The sequence below is a fragment of the Furipterus horrens genome, unplaced genomic scaffold, assembly GCF_987537825.1.
Source record: "Furipterus horrens unplaced genomic scaffold, mFurHor1.1.pri manual_scaffold_7, whole genome shotgun sequence".
NCBI lineage: Eukaryota > Metazoa > Chordata > Mammalia > Chiroptera > Furipteridae > Furipterus > Furipterus horrens.
This window is the reverse complement of record NW_028327177.1, coordinates 106018375-106043156: the sequence shown is the minus strand read 5'-3', so window position 1 is coordinate 106043156 and position 24782 is coordinate 106018375. Positions and strand designations below refer to the sequence as shown.

The window sequence follows — 24782 nt, the reverse complement described above, 5'->3', positions numbered from 1 at the left end:
TTCACAATGTTGTGCAACCACCACCATCTAATTGCAGAACATTTTCATCACTCCAAAAAGAAACCCCATAGTCATTAAGCAGTCCTTCTCAAACTCTGGTAATCATTAGTCTGATTTTTGTTCCTATGGATTTGCCTATTCTGGGCATTTCATTTAAATGGGGTCACATAATACATGGCTTTTTGTTTCTGGCTTCTTTTACCTAATGTTCTTTAGGTTCATCCATGTTGTAGGATCTTTCAGTACTTAATTCCCTTCTTATGGCTGAATAATCATTGTATGGATATACCACATTTTGTTTATCTATTCATCAGTTGATGGGCATTTGAGTTTTCACTTTTGGGCTATTGTGAATTATGTTGCTGTGACCATTCATTTGTGTATCAGTTTTTGTTGAATGTATGTTTTAAATTCTCTTGGGTCATTAATGAATTTTTTTGGTAAATTTTATTTTATGTTGAAAAGAAAGTTACCCAGTGGCTTATTTGGGGTAAAAGCGCTGAAAGAATGCTACTTTGACTTAGCATCAGTGACTACTGAAATCACACAATTTTCCTGTTTTAATTATGGGGTAAAGAATTTTGGTCCAGATGGGGTAACAGTAGGTAGCCTTCTCCTAGAATTCTGTTAGAGGAATATCCTGAATTATGTTGTGTACCATTCATTTACCTTTCTGAGAGTAGCAAGTAGTCTTTCTCTGTGAAGTTGGATTATAAGATCTGCTTGTGGTCTTAAGGAATCTCTGAGTGTCTGAATTATGTTTAACATTATGTATTCAGAGGGATAGTAGGCAGGATTCCCTTTCTGTAATCTATTTGGCATCAGTGATATTACAGAGGTTTTATTCTTACTAACCACATTCCCTCTGAGGTTTGGACTATAATAAAGTGGCATTAAATATTAGTGTTTTCTCTTTCTTATTTTGGCACCCAACCCTAAAGCTTTGTTTTGCAGTTATTGTTTTGACACCCTTGCTCTGATTAATTCATTTTCGTCAGGAAGACTTGGCAAGTTTTCTTCTTTTGCCAGTTTGGAGAAACCTGATCAAATTTGTTGAAACCTAATATTTTTCAGACTTCTTCAAAGCAAGGAACACTCTTTGCTGTCTTTATTGTTTACTTCTAAGTGACTTTAGGGTTTCCTGAAGGCAGTGAAAAATAGATAATTTACATAACAACCACCATCATACTTTATCCCAAGAAACTTCTCTGTGGACAAACCCTTAAGGGTTTGTGTAATAAGCACTGAGCTGGAACCAGGATTTAATTTTACTTTTCTAAAAGATTCACAATTACTGGACAACTAGTTTGTACCTTGGGACCTCCTTTTGTAAAAAGATAATATTAACTCTAACTTACAGGAATGTTTTAATGGGAAATGTGTTCTAGTAAGGTACTTTTTTTTTTGAGTACAGGCATTTGGGAAGATGTATGTACATGTATTATGAAAATTCTTGGGTTAGTGCTATTTTCCCCCTTTATTTTAATAATGTAGATGAATTTGCTATTTCATTGAAATAAAAGCCTCTGTCAAGTACTGTATGTATAGTCTTTACATTTTCAGTATTCTTAATTTTTCCATATAGTTCCAGATTTCTACCTGGTACATAATCCTTCTGAATAAAGAACTTCTTTTAATGTTTCTTGTGGTGTAGGTTTGCTGGTGATAAATCCTTTCAGCTTTTGTATGTCTGAAGAAGTCTTTATAATTTGTCTTGATTTATAGAAGTTATTTTTACTGGTTATAGAAGTCTAAAGTCTAAGTTGACATTCTTTTTCTCTCAATCCTCTTGTCTTCTGTCTTCTCATTATTTCCAATGAGAAGTTGGCTTGTCATTCATATCTTATCCATTCATCTGCCAATGGACATTTGGGTTATTTCCATGTTTTAACTCTTGTGAATATTGCTGCTGTAAAAATAGGTGTACAAATATCTTTTTGAGATCCTGCTTTCAATTTTTTTATAGAAACGAATGTTATTTATTTGTATCCTCACATGAGGACTATTTTTTTCTTCTTCTTTTTTTTTTTTATTAGAGAGAGAGGAAGGGGGAGAGAGAGACATCGATACAATAGAGAAGCATCGACTGGTTGCCTTCCATACGTGCCTGGCCTGGGTATAGTACACTCCAGGAGTGGGGATCATTTGTTCCTGGACCGGGGATCGAACCCACAGCCATTTGGTTATGGGATGATGCTCCAACCAACTGAGCCACACTGGTCTATTGACTCTATACCCAGAAGTGGAATGGCTGGGTCATATAGTAATTCTGTGTTTAAATTTTGAGGAACTACCATACTGTTTTACACAGCATCTGTACAGTTTTACATTTCCACCAACAGTGCATAAGGGCTCCAATTTCTCCACATTTTTGCTAACATATTTATTTATTTATTTATTTATTTAATAGTAGTTATTCCAATGAGTATGAGGTTGGTATCTCACTCTGGTTTTGATTTGCATTTTCTTAATGAATAGTTACATTGAGCATCTTTCATGTGCTAATTGACCATTTATATATCTTCTTTGGACAAATGTCTATTCAAGTCCTTTGCCTGTTTTTAAAATTTTTAAATCATTTTTATTTTTCAATTACAGTTGACATTATGTTAGTTTCAGGTGTATACACCAGTGATTAGACATTACATAAGTAAGTGATCATTCCAATACATCTTGCACTTCATCTGACACCAATCAGATGAGTTATTAGAATGTTATTGACTATATTCCCTATGCTGTACTTTAAATCCCCAAGACATTCTGTAACAACGAATTTGTACTTAATCCCTTCACCTTTTTCACCCATCCTAACCCCCCTCCCATTTGGGAACATGAAAATGTTCTCTGTATCTAGGAGTCTGTTTCTGTTCTACTTGTTAGTGTATTTGGTTTTTTAGATTCAATTATTCATAGATATGTATTTATTGCCATTTTATTGTTCACATTTTTGATCATTTCTTTTTCTTCTTAAAAAAGACCCTTTAACATTTCATATAATACTGGTTTTGTGTTGATGAACACTTAGCTTTTTCTTCTCTGGGAAGCTCTTTATCTGTCCTTCAAGCCTAAATGATAACTTTTTGGGTAGAGTAATCTTGGTTGTAGGCCCTTGCTTTTCATCACTTTGAATATTTCTTGCCAATCCCTTTTGGTCTGCAAAGTTTCTGTTCAGAAATCAGCTGACAGTATTATCGGAGCTCCCTTGTAGGTAACTAACTGCTTTTCTCTTGCTACTTTTAATATCTCTTGAACCGTTTGCATTTTAATTATGATGTGTCTCAGTGGTGGGGGCCCATTTGGAACCATCTTGTTGGGGACTCTATGCTTTCTGGACTTGTATGTCGGACTTGTATGTCTGTTTCCTTCACCAGGTTATGGAAGTTTTCTGTCATTTTTTTCAAATAGGTTTTCAATTTCTTGCTCTTTTCCTTCAGTACCCACATAATATAAATACTGGTATGCTTGAAGTTTTTTTTGTATTCTTTTTTTCTTTTTGCTGTTCTTATTGGGTGTTTTTTGCTTCCTTATCTTCCAAATTGCTGATTTGATTTTCAGCTTCTTCTCTACTATTGATTCACTGTAAATTATTCTTCATTTCAGCTAGTGTATCCTTCATTTCTGACTAGTCCTTTTTTATGCTCTTGAAGTTTTCACTAAGTTCATTGAGCATCCTTAGAGCCAGTGTTTTGAACTCTTATCTAGTAGATTGCTTGTCTCCATTTTGTTTAGTTCTTTTTCTGGAGTTCTGTTTTTTGTTTTTCTTTTTTCTTTTTCTTTTTTCATTTGGGATGTGTTTCTTTGTCTTGTTATTTTGGCAGCCTTCTTGTGTTTGTTTCTATGTATCAGGTAATGCTGCTATGTCTCCCAGGTTAGGTAAAGTAGCCTGATGTATTGGGTTGGCCGAAGAGTCTGTTATGTTTTTTCTGTACCATGGCTCTAGTAGTGCTTAGTTGTCTTTAACTTCATTTGAAACAATTTTGTTAGGTTGTATCATGACAACTGTCATACCATTGTGCATTTTTTAAAAACTTAAACCAAAATTGGTGAAATTTAATATTGAAGATGGAAGAAGTTATGCAACATTTTTGGCATATTATGCTTTATTATTTGAAGAAAGGTAAAAATGCAAATGAAACAGCAGCCTGTTCCACATTTCTGCCTCTCCTACCAGTCTTGATGTGGCTACTTCTTTAATTACCTAGTTGTAGGACTTCCATTCAGCCAGATTTCAGGTTGTTCTGAATGACGGTGGTTATATGAAGTTGAGTTGTAATTTTGATGTGGTAGTGATAGGAGGCAGGTACTACGCTTACCTATGCTGTTACCTTGCCCAGAAGTCCTCTGCCCATTTTTGAATTGGGCTGTTCATTCTTTGTAGTTGAATTATAGGATTCTTCCCATATTCTGGTTAGTAATTATTTACTAAATATATAATTTGTATTTCTCCATTCTCTATTCCTCTGGCTGCTTTTAATATTTTTTTCCCCTTATCTCTGGTTTTAAGCAATTTGATTTGGATGACTCGTTGGTGGAGTTTTAACTTTCTAAAGGTTTCTGTACTTTGTGTTTGAGTTTTTTTGATCTTTAGGTTTATAGTTTTCATCAAATGGGAAGATTTCTGGATATTATTTTTCAAATCCTTTCTTCCTCCCCTCAGGTTTCTAATTATACATATATTATTAACTCCTTGAGTTTGTTCCATAGCTCAATGATGCTCTGCTCTTCTTTCTCAGACTTATTATATTCCAGGTTTCATTTTGTAGTTTCTAATCTTATCTCTTTATATTCACTAATCTTTTCTTCTCTGTTGTCTTATCTGCTGTTAATCCCATGCATTGTATTTCATTTCAGCCCACTATATACAGTGTTGGGCAAAAGTAGGTTTACAGTTGTGAGTATGCAAAACAGTTTATTCTTGTATGTATTATCACTTATTAATTATTATATTTTCTATACAAACAAGTATAAACCTACTTTTGCCCCACTCTGTATTCTGTAATTTTCAGTTTGATGGAAATGCAGTGATTTGGCAGGTATCAAGAAATACTGCCTTAATTTGCTGCCAAACAGATTCCTAAATCTGTAAGATGTCTAATAAGAGTACACAAAACCACCCAATATGTCACATTAACTTTGATATCCCTTCATTTCCACATTAACTTTGTTTTTCTGCGTGACCTACATATATATTTTTGTATGATTATTCTGTATACTCTGCTGACATCGTATTTATACAGTATTTGTTTTATAAGGCACCAGAGTACTTGGTCTGTTTGGCAGAATACCTGATATTACTTGTCTGTGTTTGGTTGTGTGAGATGATCATCATCTTGCTATGAAAAACATGAAATAGATTTTTATATTTTACTATACTGCTTCTTTATTATTAATCAAGGAGCTGGGTCACCTGCTGTTGTCATAGTTAACCATGTTGTCAGTTGGCTTGCCTACTTGTATTTACCTCTATGTGATCTTTTAATATTCACTAATACCAACTTGAAAAATTTTGAGACTAACTACAGGTAATTGTTTGACATCCAGTCATCATTTGCATTCAGTAGCATTTCTTCTCCTTCTCTTGCTCCTTTGTCCCAGCAGGTGTTACTCTCTCGAGAAGACATAACCACAGTTAGTACTTTCTTCAGATGCTGACACATGGTAAACAGCTGCCCTTGATCACAAGATTTAGAAGACACAGTCTCCATCCTCCCAGATTGGATCTCTTTTCATATGGATCTTCTATTTCTATGTCTTTTTTAAAAATAACTTCTTGGGAAGCATTTTGGATTACAACTTTTCATCCTCATCTATGCAAAGAAAGGAAAGCTGTTGTGCTGGGATTTTGAGGAGGTATGTTTTTAAAATTTATTTATTGCAAAATTGCATCAGTTAGGCACTCAGAGAAGTAATAAAATAATGTTACAGCCTTGACTCTTCTCAGTAGAACCTAGTTCTCAATTCACTTGTTCCATCTTCCTTTCTATTATTCTTTTTCCTAGTAATTGTCATAGCTTAATAATAACTTTCTTGATGTACAATATAACAACTAAGTAAATTATTTTTTCCTTTTATTGATTTTAGAGAGAGGGGCAGGGATGGAGAAAAAGAGGGAGAGAAACATTGATGTTCAAGAGAGAAACATCTTCTCAGTTGTGTCTTGCATGTGCCCTGACTGGGGACTGAACCGGCAACACAGGCATGTGCCCTGATGGGGAATTGAACCTGCGACCTTTTGGTTTGCAGGATGATGCCCAACCAACTGAGCCACACTGACCAGGTCTATAACAATTAATTTCTTAAATTATTCCTAAATGTCATTGGACTCTGGGTTAGACTTACAGGTAACAGGAAGAAAATTGAAGTCTTATTCCTCAAGTTGAGATTGTAACTTTGTTGAACTGACTTTGTTTATTCTCATTCTGCATAGATACTGAATGGTTTGAGAAAGCTTAGTATCTTCAGCATAATACATGGCTTTATGATTTCATAGTCTGTTTAACACCATTTGCAAGAAGAGATATGATATCATAGAAATCAAGACTCCAGTCCCAGTTTTGACATTATTGTTATTCTTTGAGAGTTAAAGTATGTTTTCTTATCTCTAAAATTGGCATTTTGTTATTTGCTTTACAGAGACGTCAGGAGAAAATTTGTGTGAAAGGCTATTTTATTGATATAAAGCAATAATATTGAACTGGTGTGCTGCAAGAATTTTTAAAACATGCAGTACCTGACTTTTTAGTCAGAGGCACTGACCTCTGTTCCCTTAGATTGACAAATAAAATAATGACAACAGCCAGCACAACAGTAGTTGTCCAGTGTGAATGCCTTGTCTGAACCATAAATATATAGGTCATATGATAAAGTTGCATCTTATTGGTCACATTGCATAATAAGGTTGCGTCTAATTGGTTAATATTTGGTACCAGAGATGATTATATACAGGTATAGGAACCTGGTTTTTAAAAAAGTCACTTTGGAGAAAAAAGGATAGGTAATTACTATTATTATTTTTGTAAATCAATCAGAGTTAGACTGGTTTTTGCCAGATTGGCAAAATATATATATATATTTTTGGTGTGCTGCAGAATTTTAGTAATTAGTTTGTGTGCCATGAGATGGAAAAGGTTGAAAGTTTCTAATATTAAGGATTGTTTTTGCATTGTTAAGAGCTGTAGGCATATCTCTTTTAACTCAGTTTTTATGTCTGCAAACTTTTTGATGATACAGTCCCATCATGAATCAGATTTTTAAATTTCTATCCTTTATCATGGATGAACAGTAGTGTTTACGGTACCTAAGTAGGGCACAATATATTTTAAAAAGTAGATTTATTGAATGTGATGCTGAGGAAATACAGTTTGTGTGATAAGGAACCATTTTACACAGTCTATTGGGTAGTGTTTTGAAGAGAAACCTTATCCGTTTATTGTTTTATGCATTTAAAAATATTGAGTTGGCCCTGGCTGGTGTGGCTCAGTGGATTGAGTGTCATCATGTGAACCGAAAGGCCGCTGGTTTGATTCCCAGTTAGTGCACATGCCTGGGTTGCGGGACAGGTCTCCAGTTGGGGGTGTGAGAGAGGCAACCAATCGATGTTTTTCTCACACACCATGTTTCTCTCCCTTTCTTTCTCCCTCCCTCCCCTCTCTCTGAAAGTAAATAAAATAGTTAAAAAATATATTGAGTTGGTACTATGTTCTGGGCACTGGGGAAGAAAACTGACAAAAAAGAAGAGCTTATTATATATATTATATGGGGAGATAGACTAGACAAGATAAATGAGTAAGCATGCAGTTTTTTAACCTATGGTGACAAGTTCTAATGAGAAAAGTAGAAGCAGGAAAGAGCAATAGGACATATTGAGGGGAGGGATTGAGTATTCGTAGGCAGCCTCATAGATAAGGTAACCTTTCATTAAGTCTTGAAAGAAGTGAGAGAATATAAGAGAAGAGCATTCCAGCCATTAGAAATGGCAAGTGCAAATGTCCTGAGACAGAAGCTTGCCTGAGAAATGAGAAGTACTGAGGAGGATGGGTTCTTACGTTGTGTTGCCTTATGCAGATACTTTCCAAATTTTAGCATGCACATGAATTATCTAGGGTGGTCTTGTTAAAATTCATATTGTAATTTTGTAGGTTTGATGTGGGGCCCATTTCTGATAAGCTCCCAGTTGCTGCTGGTCCAGTTGGTCCTTTTTAGGACATAGAAACAGAGTGGATTGAAAAGTCAAATGAGAAGCCTTTGGAGGGCTATGGGCAGTGGTATGTGATCTGATTTCCATTTCAACATTATCATTATTCTGGCTGCTGTGTTGGTAATAGGCTGGTGGTGGTTTAGGCAATGGCAAAAGCAGGAATAGCAGTTAGGAGGCTATTGCTGTAATCCAAGTGAGAGAAGATGACAGTTTGCACTAGGGGTAGCAGTGAATATGGTGACACATGATCCGATTCTGGATGTATTTTTCAAGTAAAGACAACTAGTTTTGCTGATAGATTGGATGGGTGGTGAGAAAGAGAAGGAGTTAAGGACAACTCCAGGGTTTTCGCCCTGAGTTCTTGGAGGGATGCCATTGCCATTTATTTAGGTGGGGAAACCTGAAAGAGGAACAAGTGTGGAGAGAGAAAACAGTAGCTCAGTTTTGGACATACTATATTATAGTGCCTATTAGACTTAGTAGAGGGTTCAATAGGCAGTTGAGTTTATGAACCTGAAATTCAGGAGTAAGGATCTGTTAGAGGTGTACTTCTCGGTGGTGGTGTCAAACAGATTGTATTTAAAACCAGGACTCTGGATGAGATCACTAAGGGAATGAGTAGAAACAGAAGAGGTCAAAGAACTTAGTTAACCCTGGAGTAGATTAGAATTTAGAGGCCTTATATTACTATTTTCAACAGAGCATATCTCTTTTATTCTTTTCCCTAATCCTCACTCGAGGACATGCTTATTGATTTTAGAGAGAGGGGAAGGGAGGGACAGAGAGGGAGAGAAACATCTATTGGTTGCTTCTTGTACATGCCCCCAACCAACAATGAGCCTGCAACCTAGGCATGTGCCCTGACTAGGAATTGGACCTGCGACCTTTCATTTTACAGAACGATGCTCCAACCAACTGAACCTCACCAGCCAGGGTGTAGCAGAGCATCTCTTAAGACAAGTCTTTCAAGGGCATAATTTGGTACATGTTATCCTCACCATTGTTACAGACTTAATAATTTTATACAAATAATTTTTTAAAAGCTTGCTATAATGTAGAAGTCAGGAATTTGTGTGTTAAAACTAGGTTTAGTCTTTAGCTCTGCCACTTGTGTGCAGTGGGAAATTTAATTTTCACATGTTTTGTTAGGGGCAATATCTACATTTTAGAGTTATATACACTGGAAATAATTTATCCTAAGCTTAGTGCCTGTCACAAAGATGACACATAGATGGCATAAAACTAATGCTAATTATTAGTACTGGCTGTTCTGACAACATTGCTTTAATTTTGGGGGTTTTCATTCATGTGTGGCAAAGTAAACAGAGTTTATATCATTACATTCATTTGTATCTCCAAGCTTTACAAATATAGACTAGGAATTAACTACTGATGTGTGTGTTTTTTTCCCACACCACAACCAATTGTCCAATTTTGTGACACCAACTGAGTGTCCAACAATTCAATTCAATTCTGACTATCTGTAGTGTCAGATCCAAGTTAAAGGGCTCAGTTCCACAGGACTGCCTCCATTGTAGATACCAGTTGCAAGCCCTGGGCCACCTGCAATTCACAACAAGTTCTGGCTTCACTACAAATTTGGGGTTCTCAAGACTCCCTCCTCAAGTTTGATAATTCTGTAGGATGACTCACAAAACTAGGGAAAACTACTTTATTTATTTTACAGGTTTATTATAAAGGATACAACTCAGAAACAGCCAAATGTAAGAGGTGCATAGAGCAAGGTGTGGGAGGCTTCCATCCCCTCTCTGGGCCCACCACTCTCCAGTACCTCAGTGCCCATCATCTAGACGCTCTCAGAACTCCTTTGTTTTAGGGGTTTTTGTGGAGGTTCCATTACCTAGGAATAATTGGTTTAATCATTGGAATTGGTGATTAACTCAGTCTCCAGTGTCTCTGGCTCCCAAATATAAGCAGGACAGGAAAGTTCCAACCTTCTACTCATGTGCTTGGTTCTTCTGGCAACCAGTTCCCATTCTGGAGCTACCTTGGAGCCCACCAAGAGTTGCATCATTAGCATAAACTCAGGTTTGGTTGAAAGGGATTTCTTATGAATAATAAGAGACTTATCCCTCAGGAAATTCTAAGGGTTTTAGGAGTTCTGTACCAGAAACTAGGGACAAAGACCAAATATATATTTCTTATTATACCACACTACTATTACATAAAACTAGATCTTGTTTTTAGAGCAGAGGGCTGAGTTCAGAACATCAGTATTGAATTCCCTCTAGGTCATTGATACGTTTCTTTATTGGGCCATGGTTTTGATTCTTGGTAATGTAAATAACATTTGTTTTGAGATCCTTAAGTAAAAGGTGCCATTGAAACAGCTAAATGCCATATTCCTGAGGGGTCTTTATCAAATTTCAGTATTGTTTCTTTTTCTACATAGACTTTTGTCCTCAGATGGCTGTACTTTAATCCTGTGACAGAGCTAATTCTTTAGTGTGATGTGACAAAAACAGATCGTTTTCCCAACAGGACAAGGCTCATTTTTCTTAAACTATTGGGTCATGAAGTTTAGTAGAGATGTCTTTTAATGGTCTTACTCTTTTTAATGGTAAATAACATCATGTGCATTTTTAAAAAGCTTTTATTTTTAGGAAGAGGGGATGGAAGGGAGAAAGAGAGGGAGAGAAACATCTTATCAGTTGCCTCTTGCATGCCCAAACCAGGGACCTGGCCCAAAATCCAGGCATGTGCCCTGACCTGGAATCCAACCAGCAACCTTTTGGTTAGTGGGATGATACCCATACCACTGAGCCACACCAGTCAGGGCCACCACATGCGTTTTTGTAGCTAGGATAGGAAGGGTAAATTGTTTGGAATTCCAAATTCTTTCCTGTTACAAAGTTTTCTTTTCTTTGCTTATTTTAACATGCTTGTTAGAGATGTGAGTGCTGTCTTGTCCTAATATAGAAATTTGCTTAGAGAAAATGTAAGTTTTTAATGTTCTTGAGCATCTATGGGAGTGTTGTAGTATGTGAGTGGGCATAGCGCCTAGTACTCAGAAATATCTATCTGTTGCTTCAACTATACCTGCGTGACCTAATTGGAATCTCATTTCTCATCTTTAAAATGATTAGAATCCCTCCCTTTAAAAAAAATTTAGTTTCAATATGGCCTTGAAGTCAATTTCTTGAAAACAAACACTGTCTTGGAAAGTGTTTTGAAATAACCCACTCTCTGGCTTCAGTTATTTGCTTGCCGTATGCTCTTTCTTTACTCTGGTAGTTACTTTAGATTTTTCTGTTCACGCTAGTTTAGTATTAGATACTTGTTAGGTTTGTGCCCGGAAGAAGGGAGGAGTCTGGTGCACCAGTTCAAAGCCTTTATTGAAGGATGTTTAAGCAGGTACCTGAGTCCCAGCAGACTACAGCCCCAAGGGAAGAGGTAGGGGGATTTTTAAGGGCTGGAGCAGACCCTCAGGGGGATGGGTCACCCTGCTGGTTAGCTCCAGAGTCCAGGGTATAGGTGTTTGTGAAAGAACAACGTCTTCTGATCAGGAATGGCTGTCAGGAGACTTAATGGTCCTTGTTTCTGAGAAATGATTAAGAGAAAGGGGAAGGGTCAATGGGGGTGTAACTAGTTCTCAGCAGGATGCGGGCAGCCATGCCTTAGTTACCTCTGTTAATTGGGAACCTTGTGATCCGGTGCATGGCTGGTGAGGTAGACCCTCTTTGTTTCAGCACAGATGGTGGCTCAGGTCCTGTGTGACTGCAGGCCACAGCTCCCGAGAACACAGACCACTGGCCATAACCTGTTTTGCAAAGCCTGACTCAGGTGGCAGGTTATGGAGCAGGCAACATGGGGTCTCTGGCCCTAACAATACTGATCAATAAGCACATTTCTTAGGACCTACCCAAAGAGGATGGAGTGAGAGCTTCATGGAATGATTGATCATTTTCCAGTTATATATATCCCTAAATGGTACCTTGTATAGTATAGTTCAGGTTCAGAAAAGTAGTATTTAAGCTGTAGGTTTTTTTTTTTTTTTTTTTTTTAATTGTTTTCTTGAGTAGGTTTAGAAAAATCTGGCTGGTTGACCAAACTTTTTCAAAGTGTTCATGTATTTTCCTATGTTTTCAGTATATCATGTTTTCAGTATATCATGTTTTGACAATGAATGTAAGTATACTGAGGAAGTATAGTGTTAATGATTGTCAAATTTCTAATCTGATTTTATTTAGTTTGCTTAATATCTTTCTGTACCTAGAGATTTGCATTGCTCTTTCAAGTATTCTGAAGTAACAATTGTCTTTTTCTCTTTTACTTTGCAAAAATAACTTGTTTCTTTTCCAGTGTTTTAGTAACTAGGCTTTTTTTTCTTGTGTTCCTGAAATAAGATGATAGTCTTGGCTATTTAAAAAGTAAAATAAATTTAAGATTGATGTCAGTGTTGACCAGCCCTCAAATTTTTCTGGATGTTCTAATGTTTGCTAGTAAAATGAAAAACAAAATAATATATATTATTTCTGGTACATGGCAATGTGGAGGTGGAAGAGGATTAGGAAGCCAAAAATCAAAGATATATATTCACTTCTGGCCAAGATGGAGGCGTAGACAGACATGTTGCATCTCCCTCCACAACTAAGAAGGAATATAACTACCTCAAAACTAGAGACAACCAGAAGTTCCAGAAAATTGAGCTGCATAAAAGTCCAACAAATAAAGAAGAAATACTCAGTCAGACAGGTAGGAGAGGCAGAGCCAGGGTGGAGAGGACACGGTGTGGTGGTGGCAGCAGCGGTGGCTGTGGCAACAGTGGTGGCAGCGGCAGGCAGGCAGAAAGCTCAGTTACATGTTTTAAAAAGTTGAGAGGGACACCTGGGAGCACTCCCACCACCAGACCAGACGGTAAAGCTCACGGTCCCAGCACCAGGGAAAATAAAGCCTCATTGCTTCTGACTGTGCAAACAAGTGGAGGTTGGGGCAGAGGAAGAAACTGCCGGTCTCTCAGCAGAGTCCGCTTATTTAAAGGGCCCCACGGTCCTAGAACATCTGCAGACTCACCCACTCTGGGAACAGCAGCCAGGGCAACAGCTAGAGTGGTGCCAATCCCATACGGAAGTAGGATAAAGGCCTGGAAAAAGGGCAAGTACTGAGAAAGCAGCATTGTTCCCTCTCAGACCCCTCCCCCACACACAGCACCACAACCTGGTGAAACAGGTTGCCCGTTATTGTCGTATACCTAAGGCTCCACCCCTTACAACGTAACACGTGCAATAGCTCTACCTAAGACACAGAAGCAGATCAACACAAGAGTCTGTCAAGATGAGGAGACAGAAGTATGGCCCAGAAGAGGGAATGAACCAAGGTTCCAGTGGGAGAACTAAGTGACAAGGAGATAGCCAACCTAATAGATGTAGAGTTTAAAACACTGGTGATAAAGATGCTCACAGGCTTGACAGATATGCTTAAGTATGGCAAACACAAAAGGGAAGAAGTGAAGGCTATGCTAAATGAAACTAAGGAAAATCCACACAAAACCAGTGGTGAAGTTCAAACTGGGGTTTAAATCAATAATTTTGAACATAAGAAAGAAAAAAACAGTCAACCAGTACAGCATGAGGAAACAAGAATTGAAAAAAATGAGAGGCTTAGGAACCTCTGGGACAACTTTAAACACGTCAATGTCCGAACCATAAGGGTGCTAGAAGAAGAAGAGGAAGAGCAAGAAATTGCAAGCTTATATGAAAAAATAATGAAGGAAAACCCCAAATTTGGTGATGGAAATAGACATACAAGTCCAGGAAGCACAGAGTTCCAAACAAGCTAGACCCAAAGAGGACACACCAAGACACAGCATAATTAAAATGCCAAAGTTTCAAGGTAAAGAGAGAATCTTAAAAGCAACAAGAGGAAAGCAGAGAGTTACCTGCAGAGGGGTGCACCTATAAGATTCTTAGCTGATTTCTCAAAAGGAACTTGGTAGGCAAGAAGGAACTGGCAAGTATTCAATGTGATGAAAAGCAAGGACCCACAACCAAGATTACTCTATCCAGCAAAGCTATCATTTAGAATGGAAGGGCAGGTGAAGTGCTTCCCAGACAAGGTAAAGCTAAAGGAGTTCATTATCACCAAGCCATTATTATGTGAAATGTCAAAGGGGCTTACTTAAGAAAAAAGAAGATCAAAACTATGAGCACCAAAATGACAACAAACTCACAACTATCAACAACTGAATCTAAAAAATAAAAACAAAATCCAACTAAGCAAACCAGAACAGGAACAGAATCATAGGTATGGGAATCATTTAGAGGGTTATCAGCTGGGAGGGGGAAGTGGGAGTAATGGGGAAATGGTGCAGGTATTAACAAGCATAATCGGTTGGTACTAAATAGACAGGGGGAAGTTAAGAATAATACAGGAAAGGGTGAAGCCAAAGAACTTATATGCATGACCCATGGACATGAACTAAGTGGTGTGGGATTGCTGGAGGGAAAGAGGATACTGGGCAGAGGGGGGCAAAGGGGAAAAAAAAATTGAAACTACTGTAACAACATAATGAATAAAATATACTTAAGAAAAAGGTACATATTCAGACCTAAGATTGAGTTAGTAAGTATTCATTGAATGCCAGCCCTGTGCCCATTATTGTTATGGACTTTGATTTGACACCTCTCTTCAGGAAGCTTCCTTTCCAACATAGAGGAAAACAGCTAACTTTGAAGGTCACTTTGTATTATGGAAATTCAAAGAAGGGAGACAACAGGTGAGTGCTGAAGTGGTTAGAGGTGAATTTGACCTCTATTTGGATAAATGTTGGAAAAAAGGAATAACATTGCAAGTATGAAAAGCAACATGAATGAAAGCATGGAGACAAATTAATCTTTTATTGTATGTTTCTGTGTTTATGAGACTATTATTTGATATTTTGAGTTTAGTTTTGATTAAGGTCACTTTAAAATGTAAAGGATGGATTTGGAGAGGTAGATTATACACTCCTCCCAACACCCCCCCCCCCCCCGCCCGCACCCCCTGCCTATTCATAGATAGAATGACTTGGAGGGGGAAGAGACTTGCACATAGGATAGTTGGAAGTATCATGGTGTAATCCTGAAATAAGGTCTCTAAGTCTGTAAAGGACAGTAGTTTCGTATTAGTATTAGCTTTTGACTTCAATTTACTGAGCTCCTGCTTCCTGTAAATTTGTTTATAATTAGCCTTCATTGGTGATTTCCTTTTTTTTGTTGTTTGTTTGTTTCTTTTTTTACCAGATTGAGCCAAAAACTGTGAGTGGCAAGAACCTCCCACATAGAAGTTAAGCTTTACCAGGGTAATGAGAGGGCACCTGCTGCAGCATTCTGAGTGGGAACCAAGATGCTGCAGCCACTGCTTATATAGGTGCCTGAAATTTCCTAAAATAAGTGTTTTATGTTGTACTTACTGCATACTAGGCCCTGTTCTGAGTGTTTCATATTTAATATTTACAATAACTCTATAAAGGAAAGTACTATTATAACCCATGAAGAAATTGAAGGTTAGCAAATTACTTCTAGTGTTTGTCCCTGCAGTACCTTTGAAGACTTTTCTTTTGGATAGAGGGCAGGCTTTTATGGTTGCAGTTCACATATTTGCATTGAAATTACATCTTTTCAAATGATTACTTCTGTTAGCTTCTAGCAACAGGTTTTTGTTAATTTTATTTTTGACTACCTGTAGAAGTCAAGGTAGATTTGGGGATAAGTAAAGGTCCAGGAGTAGTGTTTTGGTCCAACTGTGAGTAAGAAAAATTTGAAAAAAATGATGGGTGTTGGTTAGGCACACTGGTGGTATTCATAAAGCTCCTGTTTTGTCAATTCTAAGAGGAGTGCTTTTTAAAATTTCTTAATGTCTTGAAGTTGTTTGCCTTTAATAGGGCAGTATTTCTCCTCAAAAAGCTATTATGCAAATAAAGATGTGCCTTTTAATCAACTGATGAGCTCTAGAATCAAGAAATTATAGTTATGTTTAGTCCATTTGACTTTATTTTTCAGCTAACACCCACTGTCAGCATGACAGTCTTGGCCTCTATTACATGTTTGGTACTGACAGCTAGATTTTCTTCTAGCCAGCTAAGACTGGAGTTGCTATGAGTTCTGAGACTTAACTTTGTACACTTACTCTTCTTTTGAGAGTTCCTGTAAGAATATATTGATGACTCAAATAGAAATACATCATCTATATGGTTTGCCTTACTTGCTGCTACTAATTTAGTGAACCAGCTAATTAGGGGGAAATTTAGACAATTTCATTGTGGACAGGATTAAAACTCAAAAGTCCAAGGGCAGTTAATGTTTATTGGATAAATTAAAAAACATTGTTTTATTTTGGGAACACACCTCTACCCCATCCTTGTTCCTGTCCCCTGGTAACCAGTGATCAGTTCTCCATCTCCAGTTTTGTCATTTTGAGGATGCTGTAGAAATGGAGTCATATATTTTATAACCATTTAGATTGGCTAAGCATAATGCCCTTCAGTTCTATCCAAGTTGTTACCTGTATCAATATCAGTAGTTCCTTTATATTGATGAGTAATATTCCATGGTATAGATATATTGGAGTTTGTTTAAGCGTTCACCTGTTAAGGGATGTATGTGTTATTTTCAATTTGGGGTATTATCAGTAATACTGCTATGAATACCTGTGTACAAGTTTTTATGTGAACATGTTTTCATTTCTCTGGGATAAATGCCAAGGAGTGTGAACGCTGAGATGTATATTAACTAACTATATGTTTAATTGTGAAAGAAACTGCCAGACTTTTCCATATTGGCTGTACCATTTTACATTTCTACTAGCAATGCAATGAGACAACTGATTTTTTTAATTGCTTATTCATTTTTTTTTTCCTATCATGTAAGTAGCGGTAGGTGCCAAAATTTTAAAGAATTTTTGTGAGAAAAGTCACAACACCAAGGGGTCTGTGTACTGATAGTTATTTTAGCAGAATATAAAATTTCTCTCAGAATAAATAAAATTATAATTGTTATAGATTGTTTGCTCTGGCAGGCTTTTGTTGACTTTGAAGAGATTAGTAACTTTGAAGAATGATGTAGGTTTGTTACTAAATTTTCATTCTAAATGGTTTAGTCATTTTGAAATCTTAAGAACCAGTGTTTTTTTCTCTTTCTCATCCTTTGTCTAAAAGTGTTTCATTTTTCCTAAATTGATAATAATTTCTGATAATATAGCTTCTGTTTATAACAGGATAGCTTAGATTTTTTTCAGTCATTTGTCTTGGTATTTTGTCATGAATTATAATACGTGCTGTTTTTATGACAGAATTGTTGAAACACCACTGAGAACTATTTGTTTACCATTAAAATAGGTGATTCCCCAGGCTTTACGCTTTACTTAGTTACTGTGAAATAGCATTTAAAAAAATTTTTTTAAGGCCAAGGAAGCTTTCCAAGAATTTTGTAAATAAGGCTGAGAATTGACCGTCACAGAATTCATGTTTTGTGTGGTGAGAAGGGTTCTTCTTGTTTTGTGTGGTGGAGAGGGTTTTTTCATCCAAACACTGCCCTGATTTCTTCTTTTACCACTAAGCATTTTAATGAAATATGTATAGAGATTGTAACTTACGCAAATGTTATTTTTGGTAGACTTTTATTTTCAATGTTTTGAGACAAGTTGATTTCAAGACAAACCAGAGATTTGTCTTTGTCTTTGCTTTGGGACTAAACAGTGAGATGTAAAAAAATAAATAATAAACACTAGCAATTTTCTTATGAAAACTGATCAAATACATTCAGATTGCTTTATTTTAGCACATTCATTGGAGTTTGACTTTTTTGATGGCTTCCTTATGCAAGGAGGAAGCCATTAGAAGAAGGCCTATGATGAATAAATTTTATTATTCCTTTTAACGTGACCTTGCTAAAGGAAATTAATTATAGTAAGGATCACAATGATGGAAGCTTGACTTGGTATTGAATGTTTTGTGATTCTTAGCAACTGAACTTTCAGGTAATCTGCATCATGTTCAATGGTTCTTGAGCATGGTTTATGTGTTTGTTCATTCATGCAACACATTTTTATTGAAATTCTCAGGCATTTGAGATATAATGTGGAGCAAAACCTTATGTGGTACCATCTCCCATGGAACCTGTGTTCTGGTGCAGGAGATATTAGCATCAAAATTAAAAGTTAAGTTGTAGTGCTCTACCAGCAGCATTTGGCTGCAGGATGTCTCACAGGAAGATATCTGCTCCCAGGCATGGGTTCCTAGGCTTCTTGCTGTGGAAACACAACAGCCGCACTGTGGGACGGTAAAGAGCTTCCCTGAGGATGACTCCTCCAAGCCTGTCCAGCTCACAGCCCTTCTGGGCTACAGGGCTGGCATGACCCACATTGTGTGGGAGCTCGATAGGCTATGAACCAAAGTGAACAAGAAGGAAGTTGTGGAGGCTGTGACCATCATGTAGACACCACCCATGGTGGTTGTGGACATTGTGTGCTACGTGAAAACCCCTCGGGGCCTCTACCTTCAGCACAATCTTTGCTGAGCATATCAATGATGAGTACAAAAGGCGCTTCTAGAAGAACTGGCATAAATCTAAGAAGGAGGCTTTTACCAACTACTGCAAGAAGTTGCAGGATGACAATGGCAAGAAGCAGCTGGAGAAAGACTTCAGCAGCATGAAGAAGTACTGCCAGATCATCTGCATCATCATTCACACCCAGATGTGCCTGCTTCCTCTACACCAGAAGAAGGCCCATGTTGTGGAGATGCAGGTGAATGGAAGCATGATGATTAAAAAACTGGACTGGGCCCATTGAGAGGCTAGAGCAGCAGATCCCTGTGAAGCAGATATTTGGGCAGGATGAGGTGATAGATGTCATTGGGGTGACGAAGGGCAAAGGCTACAAAGGGGTCACCAGCCAACGGCACATCCAAGAAGCTGCCCCACAAGACCCACTGAGGGCTGCACAAGGTTGCCTATATTGGGGTGTGACATTCTGCCCAAGTGGCCTTCTCTGTGGCCTGGGCTGGGTAGAAAGGCTGCCATTACCACACTGAGATCAACAAGAAAATCTATAAGATTGGCCAGGGCTACTTAATCAAGGACAGCAAACTGATCAAGAACAATGCCTCCATCAATTATGATCTGTCTGACAAGAGCATCAACCTTCTGGGTTGCTTTGTCCATTACGATGAAATGACGAATGACTTTGTCATGCTGGAAGGCTTTGTGGTGGGAACCAAGAAGTGAGCCCTCGCTTTCTGCAAGTCCTTGCTAGGACAGACCAAATGCAAGCCCTGAAGAAAACTGACCTTAAGTTTATGGACACCACTTCCCCAATTTTGGCTGTGGCTGCTTCCAGATAGTGGAGGAGAAGAAAGCATTCATGGGGCCACTTAAGAAGGACCAAATTGCACAGGAAGAAGGAACCTAATGTCAGGAACAGATTGTGCAGCTGCTAGTGGTCTCAAGAAAAATTATTTTTCAGTGGTGGGGGGATGTTAAGTTACAGCTGTGGTGGTTATATAAGAAATGATATTAGTGGAATTTGACCAGGTTAGAAATGCATCCTCAAGAAATGATACTTACGATTTGAAGGAAGTGTAGGTGTGGCAAAGAGAGGAGGGATGGTTGTGCAGTCAGAAGGAACAGAAGGTGGCAAGGCCCTGTGGTAGAAGGGGAAATAGTGAAATGAGAGACCTAATTAAGGCTTAAAATGGCCTGAGAAGTGAGAGCTAGGAGAAGAAGGAACATGGTTTGGGATGGAGAGATAGTCTTGCCTTTGTAGTTTTTTATAGGTCATGTTAAGAAGTTTTTGCCTTTATTATAGGAATGAAGAATCATCAAAGGGTTTTAAGGAAGAAAGGAGAGGGTCATATTTGCTTTTTGATGAAAACAGTTATTACTATTAGGCAGAGAATAGATTGAAGATATACCAGAGCGAATGCAGGGGAACTGGTTAGGAAGCTAGTCTCTGGTGAGAGATGATGGTAGCCTACTTCGGCAAGAGTGGTGGTGGAGAGGATAGAAAGGAATTAATTAAAGATTATTTAGGAGGCCTAGTCAGTGGAATTTGGTAATAGGTAGAATATGAAGGGACCAGGGAAGAGAGGACTCCTAGGTTTCTGGCTTAAGCAACTTAGTGCCCCTCTCTGAGAAAAGGAATACTGAAAGAGACAAGTGTTTTTTAGCAGAAGGTCATGAATTAGGTGTTAGACATACGGAACTTGAAGTAACTTCTGGTGATAGCCAAAAGACGTCTTAGTGAAGGAGAAAACTTATTGCTTAGATTTAGATATCCCCTCTCATTGTATTTAGTTTAATATTATCATATTTTGTTCATAAGATATAAATAAATATACATGTGGGAATTGCTTTCTCATTCTGGTATGTTTACAGATACTTTGCCTATCTTTTAGGTTTTTATATGTGTTGGTGTATGCTGAAGCTTTAACCAAAGAGTAGGTATTAGGTAATACTTCCTGAATGAATAATTTTGTGAATAATTGTAATGCTTTCCAGAAATATTATTCTCCTGCTTATTTTTATGTGTGTTGGCAAATAATTAAGGCTGCATTAATTGATATTTGTGGTTAATTAATAGTATACTCCCCCCTACCTAACAATTCCTTCCCCTTCCATATGCCTTCTATTCTTATTCTGGAATTTTATAAAATGTTAAGACAAAAATGACTTTATTGCTCAGAAGCATATTATTTAACAAAATCAACGCAGACAGAAAATTAAAATCGGCCCCCTGCATGGTATTGTTTGGCTTTGAACTATGTTCTCTATTTGTGCTAGCTGGTTTATAATTTGATGAAAGTAGCACATCTGAATCTTTTCTTATTCTTTTTATCTTTAAAAAAATTAAAATATATTGATTGAGTTTTTGTTATATTGTCTTTTATAACTAAGTTGCCTTCATTTCTATTCAGCAAATGTTTGTTTGAAGGGATTTATATGATAGTCTTAAAACTTACCCTGCTGGAAGGTTGATCCACTCAATTGACAGCTTTATTTTTCTGTCCTCAAAAGCAGAACTAGGCCTACAGGAAGGAAAGGAACTTATGCTGGAGCCAGAGGCTGGTGCTGTATAGGCCTGTAGGGGTGCATACTTAGAAGCTTTGCAGTTGGTTGGCCTGGATCTGTCAAAACACATTGGTCAGTTCTGGCTGTGCAATGGTTTATTTATGTGCTTCTGAGAAGCGATTCCTGGGAATGGATGTATTATGAGTATAGTTTGGAAAATTGTTCTATAGATTGCTTAGGGAGGGGGAAAACACTGACAAATCCTGCTGTTGAACAGGTCTTAGGTTCCGTGGTTTCGTTTTCTGTGAATGCTGTCCAGTGATTAAACTTTTGCTTCATCTCAGCAGCAAATGTCAGTATTTTGGATACAAATTATTTCATGGAAGGTACTTTGTGTGATAGGAATACAGATTTGAAATTAAATATCAGCATCTGAATTTTAAGGTTAAATAAGTTTTTATTTTCCCCCCTGATATTGTTAATATCAGTGTGTTAGGCATCAAATAAACTTCTGGTATCAGGAAAGCATAGGGGGAAAAAAGTAGGATTCTTTTCTAATTTCTATTGATCTAGCAGGGTTTGCATCTTTTCATGTAGTAAGAGCTATCTATGTTTCACTTTTGATAAAACTGTATTTTCTTTGTATATTTTTGTTGTCTAGTGTGGCTTTTTCTCCATTAGGGAAGTTAGCTTTTTGTAAAATGAAGTGCAGATATTTCTTTCTAATTTGTCTTTTGACTTTGCCTATGGTGATTTTTGCCTAGATATATGCACACATGTGTACACACTTATGTGTGTGTGTACAGTTTTTAAAAATGCAAATATTTATTTATAATTTAAAATAAATATGTCAGTGTTTAAAAGGCCTACCTCACTTTGTGATAATAAAATAATTCTTCTAACACTTTTAAGGTATTTTCCCACCACATTTAAATGTTTGATCCATTTATAATTTATCCTTATGTAATGTGCAAGATATAGATTCAGCTTTTGGGTTTTTTTCTAGATAGTTTCTTGGTGTCCTCAATTCTCTCTCTCTGTCTCTCTCTCTCTGTCTCGGTAAATTTATTTAATAATCATTTCTCTTTTTAAAAAATACTTTATTGTTTATGCTATTACAGTTATCCCAGTTTTCCTCCTTTGCCCCCCTTCATCCAGCTGGCCCCCCAATCCCATAGTCAGTCCCCACACTGTTGTCCATGTCCATGGGTCCTTTGTATATGTTCTTTGACTAATCCCTTCACTTTCTTTCAATCAGTTCCTGCCTTACCCCTCCCCTATTAACAGCTGTCATTCTGTTCCATGATTCTGTGCCTCTGGTTCTCTTTTGCTCATTAGTTTATTTTGTTCATTAGATTCTTCTTATGAGATCATATGCTAGTTGTTTTTCATCATTTTTTATTTTTTAATTACAGTTGACATACAATAATAAACTAGTTGGAGTGTATACCCCAGTGACTAGATACTACATAACCCGCCAAGTGACTATCTCAATAAATCCTGCACCTATCTGACACCACACATAGCTTCTAGAATACCATTGACTATGTTCCCTATCATGCATTCCACAGCCACGTGACCATTCCCTAACAACCAATTATACTTCCAAATCTCTTCACCTTTTTCGCCCATCCTGCTGACCCCCCATCCCCAAAATCTGGCAACTGTCAAAATGTTCTCTGTATCTATGAGTCTGTTTCTGTTCTGATTGTCAGTATATTTTGTTTTTTAGATTCAGTTGTTGATAGATATGTATTTATTGCCATTTTATTGTTCATATTTTTTCTTTTTTCTTCTTAAAGAAAACCCTTCAACATTTCATATACTACTGGTTTGGTGGTGATAAACTTCTTCAGCTTTTTCTTGTCTGGAAAACTATTTGTCCTTCGATTCTGAATGACAGCTTTCCTGGGTGAGTAATTTTGGTAGGTCCTTGCTTTTTATCACTTTAAGTATTTCTTACCATTCCCTTCTGGCCTACAAAGTTTCTGTTGAGAAATAAGCTGACAGTCTTATTGGAGCACTTTTGTAGGTAGCTAACTGGTAGCTAACTGCTTTTTTCTTTTTCTTTTAAGATTTTCTGTGCTTTTTACCTTTTACATTTTAATTATGATGTGTCTTGGCGTGGGCCTTTTTGGGTTCATCTTGTTTGAGACTCTGCTTCCTGGACTTGTATGTCAGTTTCCTCTGCCAGGTTAGGGAAGTTTTCTGTCATTTTTTTCAAAGACACTGGCACAAGCTACAGAACGATCTGTAGATGACTGCTACTTGTGTTGGGCTTAGAGGTGCTGAAGAGAGGCCACACTGCAAACCAAGGCCTATTGTTGCTAATGCTAGGCCTGGGGCCACTTAGTAAGAGATTTGCGGCATGCCAAGGCCAAATGCTGCTTGTTTGCAGTTTGTGAACCTTTGAGAGATTTTAGGAACACCTGCAGTAGGAGCCAAGACAGGCAGTTTGTATGAAGAAGCTAATGGAAATGGCTTGAGTAGGCCTGCAAGTTGGGTGGGGAGGATCTCGGGATCACCAGGGTGGGACAAACCATGTGAACCAGGTCGATGGAGGCTCACATATGGCACCCACCTGCTGGCTCTGTTGCAGGGGAGAGTCTCAGAATAGGAACAGTGTCCTCTGCTAGCACTTTTGTGTCAGAAAACTGCCCCTCCAGCTCTCACCCTGATGCCAAATGATTTCGTTCCTCCCCATATGTCCCTGGTTCCTTTCAAGCTGCTGCCCCTGTGTTGGAGTTCAGAGGAAGTGGGTTTGAGTAAGTCTGTGTGGGCCCTTTAAGAGGAATTGCCTGGGACTTCAGAAGCCTTTGTCTCATTCAGCCACACTCCTTGCTGGTTTTTATAGCCAGATATTATGGAGACTTCTCTTCCTGGCACTGGAACACCGGGCTGGGGATCCTTGTGTGAGGCTGAGATCACTTGCTCCTCAGCGGGGACCTCTGTAGCTGAGATATCCCTCTCGATTTTTATCTGTCACACTGCCACACATGGGTGTGGGATCAAATCATTTCAAGTCTCGGCCCCTCCTTCCAGTCTTGATATGGTTTCTTCTCTAATTCCATAGTTGTAGGACTTCCATTTAGCTTGATTTCAGACAGTTCTGAATGATGGTTGTTCTGTAGTTTAGGTGTATTTTGATGTCCCCAACTTTCTTGAGTAATTACTTATACCCCAGTGTTACGAGATGCCACATTTATCATATATTAAATTTCCAGTGTGTTGGGTGTATTTCTGAACTTTAAATTTTATTCTATTGATTTTTCTTGTAATGTACTAGTAACACTTTTAATAATTCAGTCTTATAATAGCTTTCAGTATCTGGAATGATTAGGCTTTCCCTCAGTCTCTAGTTTTTTCTGGTATTTTCACTTTGGGTGTATCTGTGTGGAATCAAAATGTCTAGTGAGAATTTTTTTCTTTTAAGTACTTATTTATTTTTAAAAAGGGAAGGGAGGGAGAGAAACATTGATGTGCAAGAGAAACATCGATTGGTTGCCTCTCACACACCTCCAGCCAGGGACCTAGCCTGCAGCCCAGGCATGTGCCTTGACTAGGAGTTAAACTGGCAACCT

The 24782-nt window shown here is 37.7% G+C and overlaps 1 protein-coding gene and 1 pseudogene across 4 annotated transcripts in view; both read left to right on the top strand.

Annotated features, from left to right (window-relative positions):
* Positions 1 to 24782, top strand: part of TMCC1 (transmembrane and coiled-coil domain family 1) — a 242665-nt gene that overhangs the window by 7203 nt on the left and 210680 nt on the right. For 2 of the 4 annotated variants that reach the window (XM_090284212.1, XM_090284209.1), the window contains exon 2: positions 5599 to 5850. The exons of 1 other annotated variant lie outside the window; for it this stretch is intronic. The gene's annotated coding sequence lies outside the window, so the exon portion shown is untranslated. Of the gene's footprint in view, positions 1 to 5598; positions 5851 to 23054; positions 23114 to 24782 lie in introns of those variants that run through there. One more of the 4 variants, XM_090284210.1, reaches the window with a different exon arrangement.
* On the top strand, positions 18392 to 19603 carry LOC150004979 (large ribosomal subunit protein uL3 pseudogene; annotated as a pseudogene).